General features: G+C 50.1%; 1 protein-coding gene across 1 annotated transcript in view; it reads right to left on the minus strand.

Annotated features, from left to right (window-relative positions):
- Nucleotides 1-19,641, minus strand: part of LOC146784243 (uncharacterized) — a 447,745-nt gene that overhangs the window by 185,608 nt on the left and 242,496 nt on the right. Inside the window, exon 3 of the mRNA XM_085634738.1 lies at nt 1,181-1,209. The gene's annotated coding sequence lies outside the window, so the exon portion shown is untranslated. The remainder of the gene's footprint in view (nt 1-1,180; nt 1,210-19,641) is intronic.

Genomic DNA, 19,641 nt, shown 5'->3' on the forward strand with positions numbered 1-19,641 from the left:
GTGCACTGCTCCAACTATGTGCATTATTCAAAATATATTCCATATTATTCCACCAATGGAACACCAAGGCCTTGGAAAACAGATCCTTTCTAAACTCAGAAAAAGGCTGAATTGGACACCACATCTTCTCTGTACTCCAGTAGCCATTTAAGCAACCTAAACCTTCAGTAGATCCCAAATAGTTCTTGTCTTCTGTATCATTTTATTTAACAAGGATTGTCATGAGGTCCAGATCCATGCCAAGTTTTCGGGATATCCACACAAGATAAATTCACAAATAATAAAAGTAACTGTTTGGTGAATATATTTAGAGTGGATAGGGCTTTACCACACTCTAACAAGGGAAAGGGACATCTGCTGCTTCTTGGCAAACCTCCTGCATCCACCAAATTTTAAAGCTCTACCAGGGTATCCTGAAAATAGGATATAGCCACAGCTCTCATGGACTTCCAATGGAAAAGAGCCAATATGACAAGACATCTGACTGACAATAAACCAACAAATAATATCTCCCTCTCAACCCTCAAAGGCATTTGTTGCTTAACTTCTGAAGTCACCAAGAGACGATACCTATGGAATTTAGAGGTGAATTCAGGCTGCCTATCACAAGGATCACTATGCAGGAAGCAATTCCTATCATGGCTTATGTTAATGTAGATAAAGGTTGTGAGTTGTTGCAGCCTTTGGTCCTTTTGAGAACACTGATGGGGCTCATCCCATAATTTTGAGTTCGGCTCCCTGGCTGCGTGGGGCACTATGTGTTTCACCGGGAGGGGGTCCGCCGCGGGCACACTGACAAGGGGGGGTGGGGGTAGAGAGGGGGCGGGGTGGGGGTGTTAGGGAAGAAAATGCTGCGGACCTACCTTCTCCTGCACTGTCCTAAGTTACCTAGCTCTCTTGCACGAGACTACTGTATGTAACGTTGATTTCATGCTGCAATAGTTGGGGAAAAATCAATAAAAATTCTTTAAACAAAAAAAAAGGTTGTGAGTTGAAGTTGTCGGGAGCAAACATAGGGATGAAAGAGATTGTTCCATGGAAGGAATGCCCTCTCCCCTGCCCAGACTATCTTAACCCTCACAGTCCCAAACACAATATTTTCGCCAATATGACAGCATTATATAAAACGTTATATATTACATAAGTCAACTAAAAAGTTATCTTTTTTGCACATCCCTACCTGACCTGCATCTTGGTTGAGGAAGGCATCTGAAAGACAAAAAAGGCAAGAACAAATCAGTGAATATTTGAATAATGTGGAATACATTTGAATTCAAAGATGACAAATGATCTTGTGGTAAAGTGTTTGTTATATAAGAGGATAGCCTGGGTGGTAGTCCTGGATTTAACAGCTTTATGAGCCGGAGCAAATCACTTTTCTTAAAATGGGCATGTTCAGCAAAAGACATTTGCCTTGGATAATAAGTTCTACAAGTACAACCGTCTCTCTCTCTGGAAGATCAAAGGAAACAACTCTGCAAGACATGTTAACCTAAACTATGGCATAAATTACTGAGAAGGACTAAACAGGAGGAATGTAAAAGTCACCCACACTGGCGAACTAAAACCTTTCTCCTCCACCTACCATCATTGAAAAAAAGGCTAATATTGCAGAATTCCTGGTCTAGGCAATGTCCTCCTTAAACGTCCTTTTAATAATATTGATCAAGTAATCTTTTTAGTGTCTGACTAAGGAGAAAATCACAGCAGATTTGCCAGGGCTTGAAGCGTGGATAAGGCTAACAATAAGCCCAATCAAGAAGTGTTGTAAACTATGCCCATTTACCCTAACCAGGGCCACTGGAGAATCATAGCCACTCAGCACCCACTCTCAGAATCTCTCTCCCAAGCCAAAGTGTGCCAGCGTCTCTATAAGATAGGGTCAATGGACCCGATCGAAGGCCTTCTCTGCGTCTATGGAAAGCAGCACAGCTGTGCTCTTCTTGCGAGTGACCTTGTCTATCAAGTGAAGGATTCTTTTGGCGTTGTCTGCACACTGCCTAGACGGAATAAACCCTGCTTGATCTGGCTCTACTAAACCCGGTATCAACGGACCCAGATGAGTTGCTAGTATCCCTGTAAGCAGTTTCCAGTCAACATTTAAAAGTGAAATGGGCCTGTAAGACCCGCATTGGAGTTTCCCTTTCCCCAGCTTAGCTATCACCGTAATGGACACTTCAGCCATTGATGGAGGCAGAGTCCCTGGGCCGTCAATTGAGTTGAAAATTGTGGTCAAAATTGGGGCAATTCTTTACAAAAAGTTTTATAGAAGGCCGCAGAAAAGCCATCTGGTACAGGGGTCTTGTGTGATTTTAATCTGGATAGTGAGGATATTTTTTCCTCTCTTTCTATGGGTGCATCAAGGGCCTCTGTTTGCTGTTCCGATAGTGTCTCGATGTTAGCTCCCCCCAGACAACGTGCAATATTAGTGATCAGGCAATACTGGGGGGCCATAAAGAGCTGTGTTATAACATCTAAACTTCTCCGCTATCTGCTTATCCACAGTTATTAAAGTGCAATTGTAACTCTCTCAGGGATGTAATCGCATAGGACTGCCGGAGGCCCTTAAGCTTATTTACTAGTAACCTGTCCCATTTGTTACCCCCAACATAAAAGGAATGTTTAAGGCGCAACAGGGCATGGTCTAAGTCAAATGCGGCAAGTTGTTTTCTAGATGCTTCTAAGTGCCTCGAGACTCTAGGCGACCCCGTACGGTGGTGAACCCGCTCTAACTCTCTTACTTGCTGTTGAAGGTTTACAAGTTTCTCATGTTGCGTCTTGTCTCCTGTTGAAATACTAATAAACTCCCAGTGTATAACTGTTTTCAAAGTTTCCCATACCATAGCTGGTTTCCCCTTGGGAGTGTCATTAATTTGCATGTAGTTTTCAACAGCCGTTCTAATCTGCTCCATAACGTCTTTATTATTATTATTATTTTGAATTTGTAATGCGCACTGCTACCCAAGGGTTTCCTGGCGCTGCCTGAAGGGGCCAAAGAAAAGGAAAGAAGGAGGTAGTTTATTCATTGAATAGCCACGTTTTCAGTGACTAACGTAAATGGACAAAAGTAGTCTCTTGCTTTAGTGACAGAGGAAGCGAGTTCCACAAGGTAGGGCCCAGACAGGAGAAGGATCTACCGCCTACACGAGACAATCTATGCCTAGGCACCGTGAATCTCAATTGAGTGGATGAGCAGAGAGAGCGTGATGGGACATATTGATGGACAATGGTGTTTAAGTATTCAGGGGCCTTGCCGGTTTTGATTTTGAACATGTAGGTTGAAGCCTTAAATTTGATACGGTTTTCAACCCTGAGCCAGTGAAGTTCGCGTAAAGCGCTAGCAATGGGGTCAGATTTCGGAATATGGCAAAGTAGGCGGGCTGCAGCATTTTGTACAACCTGTAACTTATGTATAACATCCTTATTGGCTCCTAGAAAGAGGATGTTGCCATAGTACAAGCGTGAGATGACAAGAGCCTGGACTACAGTTCTTTGAGTAGGAACTGGCAGCATCCACAACATTTTCCTGAGACATTTAAGGATGTCAAAGCAGGTTGCAGCCACCGTTACCGCCTGATGTTTCATAGAAAGCCTATCATCCATGATAAAACCTAGGTTGCGGGCTTGTTGGGCAGGCTGAGGAAGGGCACCCAATTCAGATGGCCAATGTTGAGGACCCCATAGCTCTTTATTTGTCCCCAGTATCAGTACCTTAGTCTTCTCCCAATCAAGTTTTAGTTAATTGGCTTGCATCCACCATGCAATTTTGCACAGCCCTGCTTGAAGGGAAGAGGGCTTGAATGCTCCTTCAGCAGAAAGGGAGAAGATTATTTGGGAGTCGTCAGCATGAGAAAAGATCGCCAACCCGGCCTCGGTGGCGATGTCAGCCAGAGGTTTCACATAGATATTAAATAATAACGGGCTAAGGATAGAGCCCTGTGGTACCCCGTAGGGGGACGTATGGATTTTGGACGTTGCGGCTGAGGAGAAGACCTGATACGTGCGAGCCTCCAGGAAATCCTCCAGCCAATTCAAGGCCGGCCCGACCACACCAATGTATCATAATGATTGCAATAGCACAGTCTTTCCTGCTAAGTAAACTCTCCCTTAGCTTCCACAGACATGATCTGTCTCCTACCCTAGGGAAAGATACCACCATAAGAATCGCGGAACGGTCAGACAGAGTCCGTGGTTCTATCTCTATCGTGCCTAGGGCCTTGTGTACCACCAGAGTCCTCAACAGATGGTCCAATCTAGCATAAGATTTGTGCGCATTAGAGTAAAAGGTGTAATATCTTGTGTTCGGATGTTCGTACAACCCCAACTCTTGTAGCTATTGAGTTCCTTCCCTTGATATGGTCCCGGTTCCGCCTAGTCTCTGTACTGAGCGATCAAACTCACTGTGCATTACTAAATTAAAATTTCCCCCGAGGATCACCCACTGATTTTTTGTGCCATAATATATGCAAAAGCCTCCTTTAGAAATTTTTGCTGCCCTTCATTTGGTGCACAGATTGAGCCCACCACCACCTTCTGCGAACCCACCTGCACCTGGTAACCCAACAAATGGCCTTTTATCTCTGCTATTTTCGCTCCTACTTTCATTGAAAAAGAAGGTGCAAAGATTATGGCTACCCCTGCAGCTTTACGTGGTATTGAAGAGAAAAACTGTTGGGGGGAGGCCCTGCACCACAGCCTGTGCCAATCCCTGGGGAGTAAGTGTGTTTCTTGGTGACGGCAGGTATCTGCCTGAGACTTTTCTAAATAGGAAATAATGGCCTTTCTCTTAACAGGATTGTTAAGCCCCTTCGCATTAAGGGTCAACACCTTCAGCCCTTCCATTATAAAAGGTAATAGACAAGCATGCGACTTAGTGCCCTCTCCCCTCCCCCAGCTCCAATCATCTCCCTCGCCCCCTCCCAGACAAAAATTGTAATGTCTTCCCAAGTAGGGCTATCAACCACTAAAAGCAAATATAGCACCCAGAAACATTCCCCCCAAAGAACAAGATACAGTAAGTGTCCCTGAAGTGAAGGAAGAGCCAGCAGGCCTGACCCCATTACAGCGGATAAGTGTCGTTGGGGGATGCAACCATCCTTCCCAGAATTCGCCCCCCCGAACCACCCGGCTACCCCTTCAACATTGTGCTCTCAGGCGGGGTCCTGTGAGCTTGAGTCTTCCTAGGGCTTGTCCAGCAGGGCCTTTCACCCCAATGCAATGCACTCCGAATCTGGCCCCTGTTTAGGAGACACTCTTCTCCACTGCCTGTATCTCTCCGATCGCTCACTCCGCCTTTCTGCACTGCTTTTCCCTTCTTGTTGAGTATCTATCTGCAACAATGGACATGCCTCTGACAGGGATCGTAGATGGTGTAATAGATCCTGCCAACCAAAAGTTAGCCATAATGGGTGACCCAAATTGTAAGGGATCTTCTGCTCTCACTAACAGGCAGTAACCGGCCTGCACTCCTTCCTCTTAAGAAGTGTGGACGTGGCTAAGTCTTGAAAGAGCTGTATCTGGTTACCCCAGAATGTCACATGAGGGGTTACTCTTGCCTCTTGCAGGATTCTTTCCTTGAGGGGGAAACTATGGACACATGTTAAGATGTCTGCTATGTTTCCCCCGGTCCACAAAGGCACACTCTGTGTTTCCTATCCAAGCGGATCTCAGTTGCTGAAACGTCCCCCAGTATCTGGGCAAACAGCTCTAGGACGTATTTCTCCACTTCTACTTTCTGACATCCTGAGGGACTCCTCTGATCCGTAAATTATTCCGTCTCAAGCTATTTTCGAGATCCTCTGTGTGGGCTTGTAGGTCGAGGTGTTGCTCATTAAGACAAATCAGTTCCTGCTGTAATTGCGTGATCTCTTCCGCTTGAGTTGACCTCTGGGTCTCAAGGGTGTCCACCCGATCCCCAATTTCCTCCACATCTTTCCTGATTGCTTGCATCTCACCTGAAAGTTTGTTTTTTTTAAGTTGTTGTATATTGTCTCTTAGGGAGGCGAACAAGGATTCCAAATAAGGAGGAGTCACCGGTGCTTCCATATCTTCCCCTGATGGTAAGGATGCTCTACTTGCTGCATTCAGAGTGTCCCCCTCCTGTAGAGCTGTTTGCTTCGAGAACATTTCCTTGAGTTTGCCCCCCTTTCTGGTGTGGTCCGTCGCCATTTGGGCTGCTTCCTCCTTCTTTGCCCTGGGACCACTGTTACTTCCCCTTTGCCAATCCTCCGTTGCTACCTATTAGTTGGTGTTGTAGCATGCAACCAATCGTTCGCAATACTGACTGTGGCCCTCCTGTGAAATTGCCAAGACCAGATCCCTCGCAGTGTCGCTGGCCTCCCTCTAATTCCTCCTGTGGCTTGCAGGGGCTGATATGCTGTCACCCTGCCTCGACCAATGCAACCCTGACTCTATATCTTGATATCCAACAACATGCGTCGCGACCTTCAATTCCCTACTGCCCCATTCGAAAACCTCCGGCTCAGGGAGGTGACCCAGTGACCGCTTAGCAGCCTCTTCTACAATGAGACTTCCGGAGGGGGTCTGTTCCTGCCTCTACATGCCACTATCAAGTGTGTCGCTTTATTCGGGTTTTATGATGGGACCTCCTCCGTTATTTGCATTGCGCTGATAATCCAGGCAACCTCTATCCGGGGGTTACATGGATTCGAGCTGTCTTTTCAGTCACTAGCCTCAAGCGCAGTCTCTCACTCCTCGGACTTCCGCTCCCCCAAGGCTATAAGGCACTCATGCCCTCAGGATCTCCGTGGCAGCGTATTTTCACATGTAGGCCTCTTTCCCCACATGTAGTACCTCTATGTGCAGTCTAGCGAACCCAGCTCCGGCACGCCCCTTCGCTCATAGTAAGTAAGATTCAGACCGCTGCTCCGTGCGGCCACTGTGTGTGCCGCTACCCGTCCTCGCTTAGTCACTGTACTCGTTGTCAGAGGGCAGCAAGACAATAATGCAGTCGAGGGCAAGGCGCTTGCTTGACCCTGTTGCGCCTCTCTCCTCACCTGGATTAAAGCCTCCCTCTTCGAGGCAGCTGCATTCATGGGTCGTATGGCGCTGGGTGCGTCGTTCCTCTTCCTCGCCGCATCGCTGTGCTCGTTGCCAGGGGCCTCGACCCAACAATGCGAGCAGGGGCACGGTACTTGCTTGGCCCTGTTGCGCCTCTCTATTTACCCTGATACAAGCCTCCCCGATCAAGGCAGCTGCACTCACGGGTGGTATGGCAGCGCTCCTCCCTCCACTCTCACCCCAATTGATGGCGTGTATCTCCGGCCCGCTCCTCTAGGCCCCTCCTGCACTGGCCTGCTTCGGACCTCAGCACGGTAGAAACTGCTTCTCCAGCACAGCTCAGTCCTGTCTCAGCTCCCAAAAGGAAGCCGCATACGTTTCTTGGCCACCTTAGTTACACCACACTTCAAATCCCCCGCCATTAGTGCTGCTTATACTGGTGCCAGGCGACTGCAGGACGGAGGGACCAAGCTTCACTTCCTACTCGGTTGCCATCTTGTCCACGCCCATCCATTGTCTTTTTAGACGTTGCATTCTAGTAGGAACAGACTACCCAAGTGCTCATTTTTAGGTCTTGCCTGAGCCAGCGTGAATGCGTTGCTCTGCGAGGCTTTTAGTAAGGGCTTTAAACTTGGCACACATGCTCGTGTGCTTTTTTTTTTTCATCACCCGCTATTGGCCTTTACCTGCGTCTTTCTAAGAAAGACAGCCTTCTCTGTTTCCAATTATCGCGCTCGCGAGTTAATTGGAAACATGGAGGTCGCGCTGGGCCTGGTGCACTTTTGCTCTAAACGCGGTACTTTCACTTTCGCCGCCGACCTGGCACGCGCCGGCCCCGCATGTTGCAATTTCTTGTAGACTCAGCGTGTGTGGACCTGTATGCGAGTACACTTGTGGAATCCTTGTACTGGGTTTACGTGCGTGTCCCACTCGGGCATGGGATTTCTGCTTACCACTTTTGGGGTCCAACAGCCACCACTGAGAGGCAGATTGTACACAAACGAAGCCTGTGACTTTCACCCCCTCTTCTGCATGCTTCTCTGCCACTAGACGCTAGCTTTTATTTCTCCAGTTTCTCTTCACTTCGTTAGCCCTTCTTAAAGTCCATCTCCTTTTAGTCGCCCCCTAACCAACTTCCCTTCCCTAGCCTCCCGCCGCCTCTCGCTACCTTCGTGCTCTTCCCTTTGCATACACTCTCCTCCCTTTTCGGCACCCCTCTATCTTCTCTCTTCCTTTAAAGGCCCTCAGTTCCCTTCCTTCACCTCAATTCTCCACCCGCCCCGCTGCCCTCGCCATCCTGTCTGGTGTACATGTTAATGACATTAAATGACCCCTCCCCTATTCAGCCCCTGCAGGCCCAGGATGCTCGGCAGTTGGGGAGGGGCTTCCCTGCAGATGGCCCGGTTTGCTCCTGCCACCGACGGGCCATCTTCCCAATTCCACGCCCCGAAAAACAAAGTTTTGGAGGCAACCCAACCCTCGGACGCCAAAATAGGGTCTAGTTATTCATGGCTTTCTCGTACTGGGGAATACAAGGGGATTAGCCGGCCTTCCTCATGATAAGCCAGTGTGAGACAGCAGAAGCCCCCTTGCCCACAGCCCCTCCCCCCCCCGCACCTGGGCCATATGACATCCTGCTAATATGCTCGGCTACCGTCTGGATTGGTTCTCCCTTTAATGGGATAGTTCCAGGAAGGGTCGCAGATGCCCTGCCGTCTGGGGCCTGCTGTATTTAAAGGCGGCCTGGTAGCCAGAGGGGGCCCACCCGGGCCCAGGCCTTGGAGAAGCACTGAGTTATGCCAACTCATCTCTTCAGGGTCGACACTCACTCATGTTAGCCAAATGACCCAATATGGCAAACTTTTTTTTTTGTTATCTGCTCCCTTCAAAAACGTGTGCACATTAATAAGACATTGAAATGCAGTTCCTCGACTTTCTAAACAAAAATCTCTCTTTGCTAAGAACTTATCATATCCCTTCTGTTGTCTCCAAGTGCTGTAAATAACAGACGTTAACTATCACACACATTAGTGATATTCCATCTAATGACAGAAGGTTGGGAGGGTGAATATGTTTTCTAAAGTCACAAATAGTGACCTGCAAGTCGCACAAATGACAGCGGTGAGCATTTAATTGGTGGAACCATTTTGCAGGCTAGTGTAGTCAAGGACCACATAGTTTCTGTTTCAGATATGTTGTCACTTATTTTGTTTTATTTTGCGCTTGTCAACCGATAACATTCTTTATCAGCAGTGCCCAGAAGTCAGTTCTCTCAAAGAGCATGCTTCAGTGTGTATATGCATTTAATTAATTCGCAGATGAGAACCTACATTTACACCTGGGCAGTACTTTAAGTAGGATGAAAAAGGAGAGGGAATCTCTGAAAGGAAAATGGCAGAAGAAGCATAACTAAGGATTCTTAACAAGAAGCCCAGCCTATGCGATTCCTGGCATGGCCTAAAACTGATGCAACACAATCTCGTGCGTGACTCAGGGTGACACTTGGACAGTTATTGAATTCCTCTTTGTATGTATTTGTTAGAGCTCCCAGACATGCAATACAAGCAGGGCTAGTGAAATAATATGATTTTACCACTGCTGCATCTTCCTGAATTTACTACAAAATCCATTATCTGCTGCATAATCCGCATATTTATTTGTAAAAAAAAATGATTGTAGCATAAATTGATCAAAAATGCAGACACACGTGTTGCCAGACAACGGACGTTCCTTCACAAAGGTTGAATAGCCATCTTTATGTTGCTTATTGGTGTATTTGGGTGTTAAATTGGTACTAATGAGGTGAAACCTTTACACATACAGTGTTAACCTGTGTAAAATTGACACAATAATGCGCAGTATCGCCGTATGTTGAGCCGCTCCAAAGTCGACAGGTCCGCACATAGGGCCACGTCGCTTCCCCCTAGGTCCCCGCATTTGCTTACGGTTGCCCAGAGGGCCCCTGTTGACCAACTTGCAACTCTCCAAAATTCATCCCGCATCCCGTGGCACCACCCTCCCTCAACCGGCAACACCCCTCTCAAGCCCTCCGCCTCCCCCACGCCAAACCCCACCACACTTCACAGCCACCCGCACCCACCCCCTGGAATCAACCCCACCGTGCCCAGACTGACCCTTTAGTATGCTCAACCCAGCGCCAAGCCTATGGTAAGCACCACAACTCCCGTCCTGCAACCCCCAACCCCAGGATGCGCACCTTTCGACCCAGATCCCCCGCAATCCTGATGCCCTCGGAGCCCCACATAATACCCACAAATTGCAAACTTCAAACCACCACCAAGCCAGCCCCAGAACCAACACCCCAGCCCTACTATCCTCACACATCATCCACCTACCCTCTCGCAAGTCTTATACTTCATTTTTTTTTTACTTATAAGGTCCCAAAGACGAGACCTATTAGCTATGCCAATGCTTGTTGTATTTTGTGTTGTTTTCTCAGCCCTGGTATTGGATATGTTACTTTCAAATATCGTGTTGCGCGGTGGAGAAGCAAACAGAGACACAGGTATGATGGTTTGGGTTACATTTATTATGGTTACAGTTTGTCAAAGGGGCCTTAGTATCGTTGGCTGGCTCGGAAACAGTTCTTTCGAGTCACTTGATATATGGTAAGCGTCTTCGCTCTCTTTCCGTAGAGAGTGGTGCTTCCTGGGCTTTCTGTCTCGTCCCGTTAACGGCAGGTGGCCCGGGGTTATTTTTGTATATGAAACAAAAACAAACAACAAAAAAACTGTATGAGGACGTGGCTCTGTTGTCTTTCACTATGGTCAGGGAAGGGAGTGAATGGAGGTGTAACCCGATATCATCACCCGTGTTTGCCGGTTCTCAGCTCTGCGGCAGTGCTTACGCGCAGCTTACGCCAAAAGAAACAGCAAGTGACTTGCGGTCCTTTTCAACTTCCTCCACCCGTCCTGTCTTTGGAAGCTGTCGCTCCCTTACCCCAGATGGTCCCCAGTCGCCCCCGTTCCTTGTGGAGGCACGTCCCTCCTGGAAAGTGGCTGGCCTCTGCACATTGCCCAATAGGGTCTGGCTCCCTCTCTTGGTCCTCCGAGGCAGCGGCTCTTCGGTCCTGTTTCCAGCATCTCTTTCCTGTCTCGTCGAAGTCCTGGTGGCAGGAAGAAGGTCCGGACGCTCCCGTACTCCTTGCCTGGCTCCGCTTCTCCTGCTCTCGTCTTCCAGGTCAAATGCCAGCCTCCTTCCGCATCTTCCTTCTTCAGGGAGCTGAGATCACATGACCGGGTCACATGGTCGGGGAAGGAGTTCCACAGCGCAAGTTCCTTAGAGGAACAGTCCAGATCTCGCTTCGCAAGTGACAGCTGAAAACAGAGGAGGGGATACGGAGAGATGTAAGGGGGAAAGCTTTCTACCTCAGAGTCTTGTTCTTCTGCCTTCTGCACATCGTTACATATCGGTAATAGTAACAAGCATTGGCATAGCCAATAGGTCTCGCTTTTGGGACCTTCTAAGTATTCAGTTATGCAGCACAATATTCTTGGTGCAACAACAACTGTTGCATGGTTAAACACTTAAAAGGTCCCAAAGGCAAGACCTATTGGCTATGCCAATGCTTGTTTTATTAGTTCATGCAATGAAACACCGCATGTTGCAGGGCTTCTCCGAGCAGTTTGGAAACTGACTAAGTCTGGCTATGATTTCAAAACTGATGAGTTAAGGAACATGTCACTCCACTGCCAGACAACACTTTGAGTATAAGATATGAATGGTCACCACCACTGCCGCATAATGAAGGTCATTTGAGATATTGAGGTATGTCTTGTGCAGCATAATGCCCCGTAATGGAAAGAGCATTTGACATTTGTGCTGTAACAATACGGCCATTTTGTCCCGAACAGCAACACTGCTTCACAGCACATTGTTTTTGGGGGCTGAAGGTCACAAAAACAGGGTGGATGGAATTAGTCAAGCTGTCTGAATCCTACTGGCAGCCCGACGCCGCCAAATCCATCTTCAGCAGGAGAGATGCAGGCCTGCCGCTCCCTACCCACATCACAAGGCCCAAGAGGTATATGCGTGCCGGCGATAAGCCCCATTTTCCCTCAATATTGCAGGCATCATGGAGCCTCTTAGGATAGTAATAAAATTAAAAGGAGCGGGAGAAAAGTCCTTTTTCCGTCTAATCAATTCCATTTCTATTTAATGTCCAAGGGAGGCGCTGTTAAAGCGGTAATGACCATGGAGAGATTGAAGCCGGCCGAGCTGTCCCACTCTATGGCGAGTAATAACTTCGGAGCGAGCGGCGGGAGGGGGAGTACAGTCACCGTGCCTGGAACACTTAGCCATATCCAATGCCTTAATCTCTCGCTCTTTACGACATTAAAGTGGGAAGGAAGGCGGGGAGGCAGAGCAGGCTGTTCTAGCCCAACCTGGGAGAAGACAGGTGAATAGCTGGGGGGGAATGAGCCTTGTGAGTAAAGCATGCATGTTGGCCCATACAACCGGGTTTAGGAGAGTGTGGATAGAACTATTACAAGACTGGGGGGGGATGGTGTAGAAGATTAGGCTATTACTACGTACAATGAGCGTAGGCTGATATCCAAAAGGGACATACCAGAGCATGAAAGAATGGACCAGCCCATTGGTGGGAGTGGCTGTTTGATTTCAGACTGATCAATTCTAATAGCTACACCATTGTAAAAGCGGGGGCGAACCAAGTCCATTTGAATTGCGGAGGGGAGGAGATTAAGTCGAAAAGGATGGTATTAAATAAGAGTGATGTATATGTAATGTAAGCCAACCGTAACCCAATTCTAACTGGTCTGTTTTCTGTATAACACGGTTAGCTGTGTTTACAATTGCATTTAAAGCTATTCTCCATCACTGTGATTTTAAGGTGTTTGCCGCGCTCGTTAATGTAAAATACCACGATTGCCCTGAGCAACGACTAACAAAGGCCGACAGTTTCCTTCCACAGCATAACGATGAACCGCGAGATAAAGGCGTGACATTTGGGCTGCAGAATGAGTAATGGGGCTGTGGGGTGAAACAGGGTGAATGCGTGAGAACTTTTGAGACAGCGTGAAAGGGGTTTGTGGTTCCTGGTTGGCGTGCTGCATCTCTGCAGCGCATAACAACGCCCCCAGTGATTTAAAAATCATAATCGTATTTAGCCCTATATAAGCGCTCAGGAACATTGTGGACGGAAGAAGCAATGTCGTTAAGAGAACAAGCGCGCGCTCGAGCTGCAAGTTAAAAAAAAAAACAAGCTGCGAGACGCGCTCTGTGGTGGGGAAGGGGCATTGAGGCGAGCACGCTTGGCTGATCGAGAGGCAAGCCAGATGGCGCCTCTGCTCGTGCATGTGCGCGTAACCGCACACTGTATGCCACACAAAGCTGTGGTCGGACTTTTAAAACTCCACTCCTAAATGTCTCGCCAGAACAGCACATGCACTGGCTCAGGCGAGACCTAAAAATGACTTTAAGTAAATGATGCCCACCAAAATCAGAGAATATGATGATGAATTGTTCGCATCCTTCTTTTGTGTCTGTTCAGGACACCCCCGCGCCGCACGGCCACCAGCTGTTGTGTGTGTGTCTTGCCGCGCTGCTGCCCGCAGCCTCGCTGAGCCTGCCTCGCCGATCCCGCCCCCCGCCGTATTTGCGAGTACTGTCAATTACATTTGGTTTGCCTTTGTTTCCCAGCATTTTGTTATCCGTTTTTGTCTCCCATTTACAGTTGTTGATATTCTTGTCATTGCCTGTGCTGTCTCTCTGCCCCCCTGTGCCTGCCCGCCCCGCTCCCCACTTCCCGCCGCCGTGCTAGCGGCCACGCCCCCTTTTCCTTCTGTGCCCTCCCCGCCTCCCAGCTGCTCCTCCCTCCCTCCCACTTCGCCATAAATGGCGACCGCGCGGCGCAGGTGAGTGTGACCTGTTCAGGACACCCCCGCGCCGCACGGCCACCAGCTGTTGTGTGTGTGTCTTGCCGCGCCGCTGCCCGCAGCCTCGCTGAGCCAGCCTCGCCGATCCCGTCCCCGCCGTATTTGCGAGTACTGTCAATTACATTTGGTTTGCCTTTGTTTCCCAGCATTTTGTTATCCGTTTTTGTCTCCCATTTACAGTTGTTGATATTCTTGTCATTGCCTGTGCTGTCTCTCTGCCCCCCTGTGCCTGCCTGCCACGCTCCCCGCTTCCCGCCGCCGTGCTAGCGGCCACGCCCCCTTTTTCTTCTGTGCCCTCCCCGCTCCCACCTCCCAGCTGCTCCTCCCTCCCTCCCACTTCGCCATAAATGGCGACCGCGCGGACGCGCAGCGGGCACGCCAAAGGCGCGCCAAAGGCAAGCCCGTCTGCGCCCGTCCGCGCCTGGACTGCGCCCAGTGCCAGGACCCCTGGTCCCCACCAACGCAAGACGACCCGACACACCTATGATGCCGCCGCACTCAACGCACTCAACGCCGGCCAGAACCCCGCCTGCTGCCGGGCCGCCCCGAAACGCTTCCACGGACCCTTCACCTGCACAACCTGCAAGTTCACCTGCCTCCGAACATGCATCGCACCCGCCAAGCCGAGCACCAGCAGCAACCACCTGAAGTGCATCCTGCTCAACACCCGCTCCGTCCACATACACGCTGTCGAACTCTGGGACCTGCTCGACACAACATCACCAGACGTCGCCTTCCTCACTGAAACCTGGATGAACGCCTCCTCAGCCCCCGACATCGCCATCGCCATCCTGGATGGATACAAGATCATCAGGAGGGACCGCATCAACCAGACTGGGGGAGGCATCGCCATCGTCCACAAGAACACCATCCGCATTACGACCATCACCGACGACCCCTACACCGCCGCCGAACACCTCCACTTCCAGATTCACACCGACCCAAAGACGACCCTCAGAGGCACCCTCATCTACAGACCCCGGGACCACGCACACAATTCAGCGAAGACATCACGGACTTCATCAGCCCACACGCCCTCCCCTCCGCCGACTACATCCTCCTAGGGGACCTCAACTTCCACCTGGAGAACAACAAGGACCGCAACACCGTCACCCTGCTGGACAACCTCGCCAACCTCGGACTCAAGCAACTGGTCAACACCCCCACCCACTATGCCGGCCACACGCTTTACCCCGTCTTCTCATCCAGCAAGCACATCGCCTTCAGCCACTCCACCGGACTTCACTGGACCGACCACAGCTGCGTCCACTTCAGCTTCAGAAAAACCACCACCCACCACCACTCGCAACAGGTTCCCCACAGAAGCTGGAGCAAGATCACCACCGACCAGCTCACCACCTCCCTCAGCCAGAACCCACCTGCCAGCACACCGGACCCCAACGAAGCAGCCCGCAACTTCACGCAGTGGCTGACCGCCTGCGCCGACGACCTCGCACCACTGAAGAACCCTCCCAGCAAACCCAGAAGCAAGAAGGCCCCCTGGTTCACCGACGAACTCAAGGACTCCAAGAATACCTGCCGCACCCTCGAGAAAGCCTGGCTCCTCGACCGGACCACTGACAACATGACCGCCCTCAAACACGCGACCCGCAAGCACCATCAGCTCATCCGCACCACCAAGAAGAAATCGCTGAAGGATCGACTGGACAACAACGCCCACGACAGCACGGAACTCTTCAGCATCGTCAAGGAGTTCTCCAACCCCAGCACCAGCAACAACGACATCACCCCTTCACAAGACCTCTGCGACTCCCTCGCCTCGTTCTTCCACCGCAAGATTGCCGACATCCACAACAGTTTCGGCGCACCATCCTCGCACCCAACCACCGAACCAACGCACCCCACAGCCACCCTCCGCTCCTGGACCGCAGTGACCACCGAAGACACAGCCCGCACGATGAACACCATCCACTCCGGATCTCCGACTGACCCCTGCCCCCACCACGTCTTCAACAAGGCCGACTCCACCATCGCACCCCAACTCCGAGACGTCATCAACACCTCCTTCGACACCGCCACCTTCTCGGAGAGCTGGAAGCATGCAGAGCTCAGCGCCCTACTGAAGAAACCAACAGCGGACCCCACCGACCTCAAAAACTTCCGCCCCATCTCGCTCCTCCCTTTTCCTGCCAAAGTCATCGAGAAGATCGCCAACAGACAGCTCGCCGCCTTCCTCGAGACGAATGGATCCCTCGACCCCTCGCAGTCCGGTTTCAGAGTCAACCACAGCACCGAGACCGCCCTCATCGCAGCCACCGATGACATCCGAGCCCTCCTCGACAACGGGGAAACAGCGGCACTCATCCTCCTGGACCTCTCTGCCGCGTTCGACACTGTCTGCCACCGCACCCTAGTCCAACGCCTCAGCAACACCAGCATACAAGAGAAGGCATTGAAGTGGATCATCTCGTTCCTCGCTGGAAGAACACAGAGAGTCCGCCTCCCCCCGTTTCGCTCCGAGGCCACCGAAGTCATCTGCGGCGTCCCGCAAGATCATCACTCAGCCCCACCCTCTTCAACATCGACATGAGACCTCTCGCAGCCATCGCACGCCAACACAACCTCAACATCATCTCCTACGCCGACGACACCCAGCTGATCCTCTCCCTCACCAGAGACCCCGGCACCGCCAGAACCAGCCTCCACGAAAGGATGAAAGACGTCGCCAAGTGGATGAAGAACAGCCGCTTGAAACTGAACTCAGACAAGACGGAGGTCCTCATCCTTGGACCATCACCCTCCGCCTGGGACGACTCCTGGTGGCCCCCAGCCCTGGGCACCGCCCCAAAGCCGACAGACCACGCACGCAACCTGGGCTTCATCCTGGACTCCTCCCTCTCGATGACCAGACAAGTCAACGCCGTCTCCTCTTCATGCTTTCACACCCTCCGCATGCTCCGCAAAATCTTCCGATGGATCCCGATCGAAACCAGGAAGACGGTCACCCAGGCCCTAGTCACCAGCCGGCTGGACTACGGAAACACCCTCTACGCCGGAACCACAGCCAAGCTACCGAAAAGACTACAACGCATCCAGAATGCCTCCGCACGACTCATCCTAGACATCCCTCGTCGCAGCCACCTCTCCGGCAACCTGAGGAACCTGCACTGGCTCCCCGTCAACATGAGGATCACGTTCAGGCTCCTCACCCACGCACACAAGTCTCTCCACGACCTGGGCCCCAAGTACCTCAACGACCGCCTGAACTTCCACATGCCCACCCGCCAGCTACGGTCCGCCAGCCTCGCCCTCGCCGCCGTACCACGCATCCGAAGAGCCACCGCAGGAGGCAGATCCTTCTCCTACCCGGCTGCCAAGACATGGAACTCCCTCCCCATCCACCTTCGGCTGACCCAGGACCACCTCGCCTTCAGGAGACAACTCAAGACCTGGCTGTTCGAGCAGTAGCGGCCCCCTTCCCCCAAGCACCTTGAGACCCTTCCGGGTGAGTAGCGCGCTATACAAGTGTTATGATTGATTGATTGATTGATTGTCTATTGTGGCTGCCATGATAAATTGTATATACTGACTGTGAGCCACCGTCATGAAAAAGGCCTTACGCCGAAAAGCATTGACGCTCTTTTATCGATTTTTGAGCTTTGTTGGAATAAACCTCATAACATATACAAGCTCCTAGGAGTGTCGTTCCTTCTTTTTGGACTTTGGGTTGGAAGCAAGGGATTTTTACACGCCCGAGCACAGGCTTGTCCGCTTTGCTGTGAAAAAATTACATGGTGGCAGAAATCCATCTTGTGATGGTAGCTTTTGTGACTGCTGTATCTTTAGGAGAGAGTTTGTAAGAAATCAAGAGCTGATCAGATTTTAGGAATTGCTTGGTATGATGGAGATATCATTTAAGACAACGCTATATGTCCAAAGTGTGGAAAGACCTTTCCGCAGGAGATTTGATTCTGTATTTGGAAAGAAAGTGCGAAGTATAGTAGCTTCATTGAGATGGAACTGCGATGGAACCTTGGGGCTGAACCTTGGGACTGTTCTGAGAAGCACATAATCATTAGTGAAATGTAGGAACGCATCTTGAATTGTAAAAGCAGGAATTTCGCAGACTCTTCTAGAAGACGTGACAGCCAACAAAAGAGCAGACATCCACGTGAGCAATTTCAGATCTGCATTTAGAATGGGCTTGAATGGAGGCTTCATAAGCTGAAAGAGAACTAGGTTGAGATTTTATTCTGGGGGAGGAGCTCTTACTGGAGGGAAAGCTCTGAACAACCTCTTCATGAATTGTTTGACTATTCTTGTTGAACAGAGAAGGAGAAATAGCAGAATGTCTGTATCTTGAAATTGCAGCCAGCAGGAGCTCCACAAACCAATGCTGCCTGTGCCATTTGAGAGCTATTAGAATTAATCGACAGTGCTCCATCTTCATCTTTGTGAGGATCTTCAGTATGAGCGGGAAGGAGAGAAAAGCATATGCATAAATCCCGGACCATTTCATTGAAATGGCATTCCCTCATGACTGGGAGTGAGTATCAACTGGCATAGAACTGGCATTTGGCGTTCTTGTCCGTTGCGAAGAGATCCAATGCTGGTTTGTCCCAGCGTGAGAAGATCTTGTCTAACACCAGCTGAATTTAACTCCCACTCGTGACAACTGTCTCTGGTTCTGCTGAGAGTATCCGCCAAGGTGTTGTTCATTCTTCACACTTGCTCGCTTTTAGAGATTTGTTGTGGGCTGTAGCCAGTTCCAAAGTTCTTGAGCCTACCGGTCGAGAGATACAGATCTTGTTCACCCCTTCTTGTTGATGTAATACATGCTGGTTGTATTATATGTACGGACCAGCACAGAGGCCCCTGCTATTCGAGGCAGAAAGGCTTGAAGAGCGGGAAAAACCTCTTTGAGCTCTAGATGACTGATGTGCCTTGATTTTTCAAGTGCGGACAATTTTCCTTGGATTTGCAGGTCCTGCAGATGGCCGCCCCAGCCCTTTAAGGAGACGTTGCCTGTGATGACGAAGTCCAAAATTGGAAGGAGGCATGTAAGGCCTTATGAGAGATGAGATGCTTGGACCACCACGCTAGTCCACGAAAAAGCCTTTTTATTGGATCCATTACATCTGGAGCTGTTCTGGCAGTGACCTCATTTTTATCTGTGCTAGCGGGACCAGGTTTATTGTGGAGGAGATCATGCCGAGTTGAACATCCGCACTGAAACAGAGATCTTTTGGGCCAGGCTTGATAATGTTTGTTATCTTTCTTGTGACAGATAGGTTCTTGTTCCCAGGGACCCCTACCTGCCCTTAAAAAATGAAACTGAAAAGTGTTATTTTCTTAAATGCATCCCGTTTCCTTTAAGGAAAACGGGCTGCTTTAAAATAAAAAACTGCTTTATTAAAAAAGCAGTCACAGACATGGTGGTCTGCTGACCACAGCAGCCCACCATCCCTGGGAGTGCTAGCCATTCCCAATGGGGTCGCAAATTGCAACAGCCTCATTAATTTTCATGAGGCATGCAATTCGCGAGCCCATTGGGAATCGCAAACAGTGTATGAGACACTGTTGTACATTAAGTTTAGCGAGTCGCAAATTGCGACTCGCTAAACTTAATGGTCGTACATCTGGCCCTTAGTCTGGTAATGCTGCGGTCGCTGATAGGCCCCTCTCAAGATAGAAAAACCTCTCCCTCTAGCTCCCCAAAAGGGCAGCTTCTTGAACTGGAGAG

The sequence above is a fragment of the Triturus cristatus genome, chromosome 11 (genome assembly GCF_964204655.1).
Source record: "Triturus cristatus chromosome 11, aTriCri1.1, whole genome shotgun sequence".
Taxonomy (NCBI): Eukaryota; Metazoa; Chordata; class Amphibia; order Caudata; family Salamandridae; genus Triturus; species Triturus cristatus.